Here is an 11,735-nt window from a genome sequence, read left to right on the forward strand (position 1 = left end):
CAGTTTAGAAAAAATAGAAAAGAAGAGGGAGGGAGTGTTTGCCCAGGGCGCCAAACAGGCTAGGACCGCCACTGATTCTGAGCTATCTTAATGTAATCTGACATTGCATATTTACCTTATATGTTTAATATATATGTTTTATACATTTAGCTGTTGAATAGAAACTAGAAAAAGTTGCATTTACTGCAAAAATACTGTGTGAATGCCTTGTTGTGGAATCTGAAAAAAGCAGAAGAAGAACTATCTGCTGAAAACACTGTGTGGAAGCTTATGTCTTTGTTGAAAACTGCTTTATTTGAAAGGGTAGAGTGAGTGCAAGAGGAGAAGACGTAGGGCATCAGCTACAGGTAGGATTTGAACCTGCGCCACTTGGTCTCAAGGCGGCTGCTTATCTCAACGAGCCAAACTGGTTCTCAGGTGACGGAAACGATATGAAACTGAAAATTGTCCTTAAAAGAGGTGAAGATTCTTAAAATTCTGTTGAAAAGAGCAGAAGAGGCTGAGATTTGTGCTGAGAACAGGTGCAAAAGCTGAAGGTTCTGCTGAAAAAAAGTGAACTTGTTGAATTTTATGGTAAAAAGAGTTGAAGAAACTGAGAATTCTGCTGTAAACAGGCCAAGAAGCTAAAAATTCTGCTGAAAAGACTTGAACTTTCACTGCGATTTTCATAGCTCTTTGTACCTCCGTCGCGGAGATATGACGAGAGAAGAAACTGCTTCATTTCCAGAGTTTGAAAACTGAGAGAAGGACAGATTTCCGCCCCTCAAACAAACGTAATTCATCGCTCAAGGGTAAGATAATTGTATAAACTGCTTCCACTGTGAGTGTCAGCAGTGTCTGGAGATATATTGGCACAAGCCTCATGTCTTAACTTTGCTTTGTTAAGGAGATATGACGATTTGAAAAATGCCTCCTGTTACAGAACTTCAGCTCTGAGTTTCACAACCTCCTCATAGAATTTGAATGGGGAGTTTTCAGACCTTTTTTCACTTTGAGGCAAATTGTGAAAAAAACGTAACTCACACAATAATGATAGTGACACTGTCTTAAAGCCAACAAAAATACCTACGTTTTGATGTATAATTTGTGTGGGTTCAGCGAAAATTGAGTAAGCAACAGGAGTTTGTTCCTACATGAAGAAGGGTTTCAGAGCTTAGAGTGCACGCACTCTAACTCTCAGTCCATAGCAACGATAGCAACCCATGCAAATCCTCATAATTCATACAAAAGTTAAAAATTAATTTAAGGGAAATGGTAGAACTTATGGAAAAGCTGAATTAGACTGTACAAAAACTTAATGTTTCATTGTATTTCATAATACAATATATAATTGCATTATCTTATTGTAATAATAATATAATAATATAGCTTCATAATGATTACAGGACATCAGACTACTTGTTCTTATTGCTTAATGATGCAGAATTATCATATAGAAATAAAAAACCTGAAGTTGTGCACTATTTGAGCATGTTCCCTGCCTGCAGCACTAAAGGACTCCGCGAGAGACGTCTGTCTTGCCCTAGCAGTACCTACCCCTCTCCTCCTCTTCAGTTCACCTCAACATAAGCTCGTCATATTCTGTGATATGATTTACTCTGAGGTCTTTGACGAGGTCAGTGGTGTTGCCACAACACCTCACTGTCTTGCCACATGTATCACAAACTACGTCTCGGCCGTTTGTGGAAGTAAAATACGTCCGCACATGACTCCATTTATGCTCAGCCATTGTTGTGAGTGCGCACACCAAGCGGCTGCAATGCATTTCGCACATGACTACGACAGGCAGAAGAGGAAGTAGTTCCTTCCAATGTAGACAATCCAAATAATATAGTTTCTTACCACTGTGTTCCTGTTAATGATAAACTACAAATTTTCCCTAAATTACTAAAATATCAATATTTTAATATGAGAATTGATTCTAGAACATAAATGACTGGTATCGGAGGAATCGATATTTCAGTATCAATCTGCACATCACTAGTCCAAACTGCAAATGAATCGCGCATGAGTGAAGCCGCTGCTCCCGCACTGACTGTAACGCAATCAGTTCTTCTTTTACTGTTATGTTGTTTTGTGGATCACAAGGTTTAAAAATACTTAAACACACACACACACAAAGTGCCTATTTCGGGTCACTTTTGCCGGTCCAACCCAGATAAAGGAGTAGGGATGGAATTGTGACATAAAAAAACCCAATAATTGCTAAAAGAAATGTAATTTGTAGTTCTAAATAAATTCTAAATGCATTTAGGACATTTTTTTTGCTCACTTTATCTCTCTTCTTTTTTTCTCTCCTACAACGTGGGTTACAATTACATTAGCATGACCAATTATGCAAATTAGGCGATGCCGTCATTTAGCGACTTCTAGAGACTTTTAGGATAGCCAATAGCGATTTTCCTTACTGAGGAGTTGGCAACACTGGCCAGGGGCTGCGACCCATTTATACAGCCGTATTTCGCATATGACTATGAAAGGCGTAAGAGGAAGTAGTTCCTTCCAATTTAGACGATCCGAATGATATAGTTTCTTTCCACTGTGTTCCTGTTAATGATAAACTACAAATTTACCCCAAAATACTAAAATATTGATATTTTAATATGAGAATCGATTCTAGAACATAAATGACTGGTATCAGAAGAATCGATATTTCAATATCGATCCGCACACCACCAGTGATTTGTTTGGAAGCGTGGGTTCGGCGCTGACATCCGTCGGCTTTCCGGCCTGTGGCCCGTTTCGGAGCAATGTGAGAGGAGCGGAGAGTTCTGCTGGCGGGCAAACCCGCTGGTTTTCGCTAAAGTGGTGGGCGGCCAGAGTTACTTCATAACTGGATTTAGCGGAGATAAGACGACTAGATGGATGGACATAGCAAACCGTATGTCAGGTGTCGAGAAAACTGCTAGGAGGTCGTCAGCATTCGGTTTCTCGAAAGCGCCGCTGTGACGTTCGGTGTGTTTCTGGGATTGCCGGAGGAAAAGTGATGGATGCTGAGCCTGAGTAGTTGTTAGTCTGACGTGACGTCTGACTGAGAATGGACCCTGTTTGCACATAAACGAGAATGAACAGATGATAGAACTGGGGGAACCTATATAGATGACAACCGGAAGGAGATTTTTGGAGGTGTGGTCCCGCTCCTGAAATTCCAATACATAATCTCCAAAAAATGAAATTTAAAGTGAATTTTAAATTAAATGTGTTTCTTGTCTTTCTCCGTCAGAGTGCAGACATTTCTGCTGTCAGCAATCTACGATCTGAAGATCGGTTTCTGTGCTGCATCTGTCTGGATGTGTTCACTGATCCAGTCAGTATACCATGTGGACACAACTTCTGCAAAAACTGCATCACTCAGCACTGGGACATGAATGTTGTGTGTCAGTGTTTCATGTGTAAAGAGACTTTCTACATTAGACCTCAGCTGAGGGTCAACACTTTGCTCTCTGAGGTGGTCGCTCAGTTCACACGTGAAGTTCAGCAGAAAGTCAGCAGCAGCAGCTCAGAGCAACAAGCTGCCAAACCAGGAGAAGTTCCCTGTGACATCTGCACTGGAACCAGACTGAAGGCCCTGAAGTCCTGCCTGGTGTGTCAGGAGTCCTACTGTCAGACTCACCTCAAAGAAAGGTCTGAAAAGACATCAGCTGATTGATGCTGTGGAGAACCTGGAGGGCAGAATGTGTAACAAGCACGATAAACCTCTGGAGCTGTTCTGTAAGACTGACCAGACATGTGTCTGCGTGCTCTGCTCTGTTTTAGACCACAAGAACCACGAGTTTGGTCCTCTGAAGGACGAATATGAAGGAAAGAAGGCAGAGCTGGAGAAGACAGAGGCTGAAATTTAGCAGATGATCCAGAAGAGACGACTGAAGATTCAGCAGATCAAAAAGTCAGTGAAGATGAGTAAAGGTGCTGCAGACAGACAGAAAGCAGAAGGTGCTCAGGTCTTTACAGCTCTAAAGAAGTCTGTCAATAGAGGCCTGAAGGAGCTCATAAAGGAGATCAAAGACAAACAGGAAACAACAGAGAAACACGCTGAAGGTCTGATCAAAGATCAGGAACAGGAAATCTCTGAGCTGATGAAGAGAAGATCTGAGGTGGAGCAGCTCTCACGCTCTGAAGACCACCTCCACCTACTCCAAAGCTTCTCGTCTCTGAATGCTTCTCCACCCTTGGTGGGTGGTGGGGACTGTGGTGAGAGCTGTGGCTCAGCTGGAGGAGACACTCAGGAAACTCAGGAAGAAGAAGCTGTTTAAGGCTGAGCTGAAGAGGGGCCAGCAGTATGCAGTGGATGTGACTCTGGATCCTGATACAGCAAATTCTAAACTCATCCTGTCTGATGATAGAAAACAAGTGCATCATAGTGATGTGAAGAAGAAACTTCCAAACAACCCAGAGAGATTTACACGTTATTGTAATGTTTACAAACTCTGTTTTTAATCAGAGTTTCTCTTCAGGCAGATTTTACTTTGAGGTTCAGGTTAAATCCCACTGTGTTCTCGGGATGGTTTCTGGACTGTGTGGCTGAGAAATGGAAATGAATACAGAGCTCTTGCTGGTCCTCCAGTCCCCCTCTGTCTTCAGTCTGGTCCTGAGATGGTGGGGGTGTTCGTGGATTATGAGGAGGGTCTGGTCTCCTTTTATGATGTAGGTGCTGCAGGTCTTATCCACTCCTTTACTGGCTGCTCCTTCAATCACGAACTCCACCCATATTTCAGTCCCTGTGACAAAGATGGTGGTAAAAACTCTGCACCTCTGATCATCTGTCCTGTCAATCAAACTGAGTCGATCAACGACTGATTTTATTTGATGAACTGATTGATTTTTATTGAAGGGAACAAATGAATATATCCAGTGTAAATACTCTACAGTCTCCATGTTTTCTAATAAAATATGATTATCAGGACTCTGATTAACACTTTGATTTGACTTTCATGGAATTTGATGCAAACAGAAGAAAAGTTAAATCAGGAAATGTTCCCAATAATGGAGACTGAAGCTGAAAACCAAATAACAGAGAATAAATGTCAAAAAGCTTCATCAAGTTTGTTAAATGCTTTGACTGAATATAGAAACATGTGTCTGTGTTATACAGAGCAGTCAGGGTTCAGCTGAGGGGGAGTTATGCTGTATAAAAAGTGGTTTGGTTATTTTGGGTCTGTTAGGATTTTTGATCTGTTCACTGAAAACTGATAAGACAGGATAATATTAAAAAAAAAAACTTTGTAAATATTCATACATCCATGTTCTCTACCTCTTCCTATTAAATTCAGAATTTAATTCAAAATCCTGCTCCTCACATACAAGGTCTTAAATAATCAGACCCCATCTTATCTTAATGACCTTATAGTACCGTATCACCCTATCAGAGCACTTCACTCTTACACTGCAGGCTTACTTGTTGTTCCTAAAGTATTTGAAAGTATAGGGTGGGCCATTTATATGGATACACCGTAATAACATGGGAATGATTGGTGATATTAAAGTCCTGCTTGTGGCACATTAGTATATGTGAGGGGGCAAACTCTTCAAGATGGGTGGTGACCAGTGTTGGGACTAACGCGTTATTAAGTAACGCGTTACAGTAACTACGTTATTATTGTGGTAACGAGCACGGTAACTAGTTATTATGCCAAAATCAGGAACGCGTTAGTCGTTACTGGGATTTAGATAGGGTCGTTACTCGTTACTTCGTGTGGTGGCTATCGCGGAGCTTCCGCCACAGATTCTGTAACATTAGCAAGTGGTGGAGGCAGCAGGTGGATGAGGGAAAGGGGACGCAGAAGGAAAAGAGACCCGAGGCGGCCGCCAGTCCAAGTGTGAACTGAACTTCAGGTAAGAAGTTGTGACCTGCAGTCTATCTGGGTCAGATATAAACCAAGTTTAGGTGCAGTTTATTTTCGTTATTCTGACTTTTTCCATACTGCGTACTAGCTAGCATGACGGAGTTTCTATACAGCTGGGTGGGTGCTATGAAGTTAATGATGTTGAACTTTATTTTGTTCATAAGTTATTAGAGTTGCCAACCGTCCCGTCTGGTATTCAGAGAAAATATTACGCGTTTCTTATTGAGGCGAAAAGGAACAGTTTGTCCCGTAATTCAGCTACAATGAAAAAGGCACAAAGCTGGAGTTATTCTGTCTTTACGCTGCACAGCTGCCTCTTCTTCTTTCATTCTCCCCCCCTCCCTCTCCCGTTTCTACTTCAATCATGAAAACTGATCAATGATCAGCTGATCGGCTCTCTTGTTTGTTTATCGCCCACTTTGCGCCAGAAAGAGGAAACCAGCCGATGTCACGCTAAACAACAGCAGCACTTTTAAGCTTGATCAGCTGTTGTTAGAATTGATTTAATATTAATTTCTAGTATCAGCTGATGTTTGTTGGAGCCACAGCTGCAAAAAAGCTGCTGGTCATGATATCGGTTTGGTTTTCTGGTGAGAGGGAAACATGAAGATGAAACCAGGAGATGTCCTTACTGAATTATCAGAGCTGAACAGGTGATGGAGAAACAGGTTTACCTTTTAGGTGACATAAATGAGTTGAAGGGAAGTTATGAACTGTTTCTGAGAGACAGATAACCCCAGGATCCTTTTTTAGGTAGTTGACAGCTGGTAACTGTGCAGGTGCGGATCTAGCAAAGTTTTGCCAGGGGGGCCAGGTAGGGCATTAACAGGGAGAGGTGGGCACAAAGAAATACTTTTCTTTCTTATTCTCATTTAAAATGTCTACCTTTTAAAAAATAATTATCTCAATCTTACAACAAACGATTGATGCATATATACCATCAAAACAGTGAACATCACTGTCACAACAGCGTTTGTTTTCATTCAAAGGCTTTATGATTTTTCCTATAATGGTGGGCCAGTCTCTAGTCAAAATGCCCGGGCCGATTTTTTGTCCCCGTCCAGCCCTGTATGCAGCTCATCTGCAGTCTGGTGTTACCTACATCTTCCTATTCAGAAGGCAGAATTTCCGAGTTACAGTACAGTAAGTTGAGTATAATCAAAGCATCACGACTGCAGTTTTTGTGTTGGATGTAAAAGGCGCACATGACGCTGTGACGTAGGCTAGAATCATGGCAGCAGTCAATGACGGTCCAGGCGTGGGATTTCTCTCGTGGAAATATGCACATTATCTTTTCCTTTCTATTGGTAGGTGGCACAGTGCACTTGTGGCAAGTAAGCAAGCTAGAAGACTGACAAAGTTATGGAAGCAACACATTAACAAGAGAATTCTGAATAAAAAAGTTACTTTCCCTAGTAACTAGTTACTTTGAAAGTAACGAGTAACTTGAAGTAACTGAGTTACTTTTGATAGAAGTAACTAGTAATGTAACTAAGTTACTATTTTAAAGTAACTTACCCAACACTGGTGGTGACCATGGTGGCCATTCAGAAGTTGGCCATCTTGGATACAACTTTTGTTTTTTAAATAGGAAGAGGGCCATGTGACACATCAAACTTATTGGTAATGTCACAAGAAAAACAATGGTGTGCTTGGTTTCAACGTAACTTTATTCTTTCATGAGTTATTTACATGTTTCTCTTTGTTCACAGCCATTGGCATGTCGAAGAGGTTAACACATGAGGAGCGGATCAAAATTGTGTTGATATCTGGTGAAAGCAGTAACCGGGTCATTGCAGCAGATTTCAATGCAAGACACCCTACAAGACCACCCATCTCCCATGCTACAGTCAGCAAACGGCTTGCTAAGTTTCGTGAAACTGGTTCAGTGTTGGATTTGCCAAAATGTGGACGCAAGAAAACCGTCACTAATGAAGAAACATCAGTGGCTGTCCTAGCTTCATTCAACAAGAGCCCACAGCGTAGCACTCGCCGCATGTCACTGGAGAGTGGCATTAGTCGAACATCCCTTGGCGGATATTAGCTACTCACAAATGGCACCCTTACAAACTCCAGCTGCTGCAGCATCTCAACGAGGATAACCCAGATCGGTGCACAGAATTTGCAGAATGGGCAAACCAAAAATTGGAACAGGACCCTCAGTTCACGCAGAAGATTTTGTTCAGTGATGAGGCAAACTTTTATGTGAATGGTGACGTTAACAAACAAAACCACTGCTATTGGTCTGACACTAACCCACATTGCATGGATTCCTCCAAGACTGTTGGACCCAACAAAAGTGATGGTTTGGTGTGGTATATGGGGTACAACGATAGTGGGTCCATTCTTCATCAGTGGAAACCTCAAGGCCACTGGATATTTGAAATTGCTACATGATGATGTGTTTCCCTCTTTATGCACTGAAGCTGGCACGTTCCTTGAGTTTTTCCAGCAAGATGGTGCACCACCACATTATGGGTGCCAGGTCATTCCTAGATGAACAGTTTCCTGGAAAGTGGATTGGTCGTCGTGGGCCAGTTGAATGGCCCCCAAGGTCTCCCGATCTGACCCCCTTAGACTTTCATCTTTGGGGTCATCTGAAGGCAATTGTCTATGGTGTGAAGATATGAGATGTGCAGCACCTGAAACTACAGATACTGGATGCCTGTGTTGGCATTTCTCCTGCGGTGTTGCTATCAGTGTGTGAAGAGTGGGAGAAGAGGGTTGCATTGACAATCCAACACAATGGGCAGCACATTGAACACATTTTATAAGTGGTCAGAAACTTGTAAATAACTCATGAAAGAATAAAGTTACGTTTAAACCAAGCACACCATTGTTTTTCTTGTGACATTACCAATAAGTTTGATGTGTCACATGGCCCTCTTCCTATTGAAAAAACAAAAGTTGTATCCAAGATGGCCGACTTCTAAATGGCCACCATGGTCACCACCCATCTTGAAGAGTTTGCCCCCTCACATATACTAATGTGCCACAAACAGGACTTTAATATCACCAACCATTCAAATGTTATTACGGTGTATCCATATAAATGGCCCACCCTGTAGAATGGGAGGGAGAGCCTTCAGCTTTCAGGCCCCTCTTCTGTGGAACCAGCTTCCAGTTTGGATTCAGGAGACAGACAATATCTCTACTTTTCAGATTAGGCTTAAAACTTTCCTTTTTAAAAAAGCATATAGTTAGGGCTGGATCAGGTGACCCTGAATCCTCCCTTAGTTATGCTGCAATAGACGTAGGCTGCCGGGAGATTCCCATGATGCATTGAGTTTTTCTTCTTCACTCAGTACGTGTTTATACATCTCTGCATTTAATCATTAGTTATTATTAATCTCTGGCTCTCTTCCACAGTGTGTCTTCGTCCTGTCTTCCTTCTCTCTCCCCAATCGGTCGCAGCAGATGGCCACCCCTCCCTGAGCCTGGTTCTGCTGGAGGTTTCTTCCTGTTAAATGGAAGTTTTTCCTTCTCAATGTCACCAAAGTGCTTGCTCAGAGTCTGATTGTTGGGTTTTCTCTGTATTATTATAGTGTCTTTATCTCACAACAGAAAGCATCTAGAGGTGACTGCTGTTGTGATTTGGTGTTGTATAAATAAAGTTTAATTATGTTAATAGAGGTGAGGATAAGTGAGATTCATATACCAGGACATGTGAGTGTATTTCATTATCCTGCCATGGTCTCACTCTGGATGTTTTATAGTTAGAAACAACACGTAACTCTGCCACTGATCTCACACAACACTATGATTACATGTATGAGTGAGTTTTTCCTTTCCAGTCACCTTTCTCACTCACTATGTGTTAATAGACCTCTCTGCATTGAATCGTACCTGCTATTAATCTCTGTCTCTCTTCCACAGCATGTCTTTATCCTGTTTTTCTTCTCTCACCCCAACCGGTCGCAGTAGATGGCCGCCCCTCCCTGAGCCTGGTTCTGCCGGAGGTTTCTTCCTGTTAAAAGGGAGTTTTTCCTTCCCACTGTCGCCAAAGTTCTTGCTCATAGGGGGTCATATGATTGTTGGGTTTTTCTCTTTATCTATTATTGTAAGATCAACTGTACAATATAAAGTGCCTTGAGGCGACTGTTGTTGTGATTTGGCGCTATATAAATAAAATTTAATTTAACTTAATTGAAATTCTCCGGCTAAGCCCCTCAAAGTGTCCACTATGGAAATAAGCTGACTGTCATGAATGCTTTTTGATGCTGCATGCTCTTCATTTTTAGATGTATTAAGCGTATTGTGCTGCAGTGGTTTGAATCATTTTCATCCAACAGGGTATAATTCTTTGTTAATATAAAGAGTCTTCTTCACACTGGAGTTCGTTGGGGTTGTGTACTCAGACTCTGAAAACTGAAGATGTTTAAGGCTTTAAGAGCAGGCTGTTTGAACAGGCTGTTAGAAATGATAGACTAACCCTTATGACCAAAATTCTGAGTTTCCAACCTCACCTTTACAGGTTAACCACATCTACAGTTCTTCGCTTGCCTGGTCATGTCTTATTGCTGTCTGGCTTTTCAGTCATCAAATCAATAGTCACTTCAAAGTGTATTATACTTTAAGATAAAGACCCTACTATAATAAAGAGAACACCCAACATTCAGACAGAGGACAATGAACTGGAGGCTGAAATGTTTCCATCTGTGAGACTCTCAGCACATGAAGAGGAACCTCTGCTTGTGGTGCATGAATCAACCTGCTGTTGCAGAGAGAGCAGAACCCCTTATAACAGGGGTGGGGGAACTCCAGGCCTCAAGGGTCGGTGTCCTGCAGGTTTAGATGTGTCCTTGATCCAACACAGCTGATTTAAATGGCTAAATTACTTCTTTAAATTGTCTTGAAGTTCTCCAGAGGCCTGATAATGAAGTAATCATTATCACCTAGGGTGATATCTAAAACGTGCAGGACCCTAGCGCTTGAGGCCTGGAGTTCCCCACCCCTGTCTTATAGCATAAATGATGGGAAAAAGCCAGAAGAGTTATCCAATAAATGATTTTCAGAAAGTTTGTTTGATGATAAACATAGCTCACACACACCTGTTGATTGCGCATTGAGCCCCACTAGTTTCACTATGTTTAACATAGGGAAGGAATTCCTTATGTTCTGTCACTAGATGTGTGAAAAGTGATGGACAGACTTCCTCAATTTGGGGGAGTCTGTCCATGCTTTTTAAAGATAAAGCAAAATTTTACACCTGTGTTTGCTCACCATGTGTCATTTGGTATTTCTCCCACAAGAAAGCGATGACCATATTAAAGGCCCACGATTAACAGCAACTGACAGGGACATTCGAAAACAGTAAACAGTTAGTTAATCTTTTAAATGTCATTTAAAAAATCTTTTAAAAAAATATGAACCTATCACTATAAAATTATTTTTGTTTCTCGGGTACTTATAAAGATGTTTGTTTCCTATCACTAGTTGGATGTGTTTTTGACCCCCCCTCTTATTTCATGATTTTGTTTGTTCCACGTGCACGTGCTCCTGGACTGCAGTAGGACGACTCCATTAAAAGTGAAGGCTGGGTTTGAAAAAATGAAAGAGGGAAAGGTGGAACTTTAACTAGTGGTGAAGTGAAAGAAACTGCCGCGTGTCCCAGTGCTAGCTAGCTTACTTCATCACTAACAGGAAGCATGTGGTCGGTGAAGCCTGACCCTTTGTACACGTGTGCACTACGTTACTTACGTGGTGCCACACAGATCACACCTCTAGCTCAGGCTCAGCTGTACCACTCACATCTCCCTACAGCCACACTGCTAACACTGAACCAGCCCACTGACACCTGAAGAAACAGGGGAGCTCTTTTAACTAAAAACGTGTGTCTGACTGCAGGAAGACCTGTGGGAAATGTATTTTTATTCTACACGCTATTTATTT

At 41.7% G+C, this 11,735-nt stretch overlaps 1 pseudogene; it reads left to right on the forward strand.

Annotated features, from left to right (window-relative positions):
* The first annotated feature begins 2,750 nt into the window (after positions 1–2,750).
* On the forward strand, positions 2,751–8,126 carry LOC146514850 (E3 ubiquitin-protein ligase TRIM21-like; annotated as a pseudogene).
* Positions 8,127–11,735: the final 3,609 nt, after the last annotated feature.

Source organism: Neolamprologus multifasciatus, chromosome 7 (genome assembly GCF_963576455.1).
Source record: "Neolamprologus multifasciatus chromosome 7, fNeoMul1.2, whole genome shotgun sequence".
NCBI lineage: Eukaryota > Metazoa > Chordata > Actinopteri > Cichliformes > Cichlidae > Neolamprologus > Neolamprologus multifasciatus.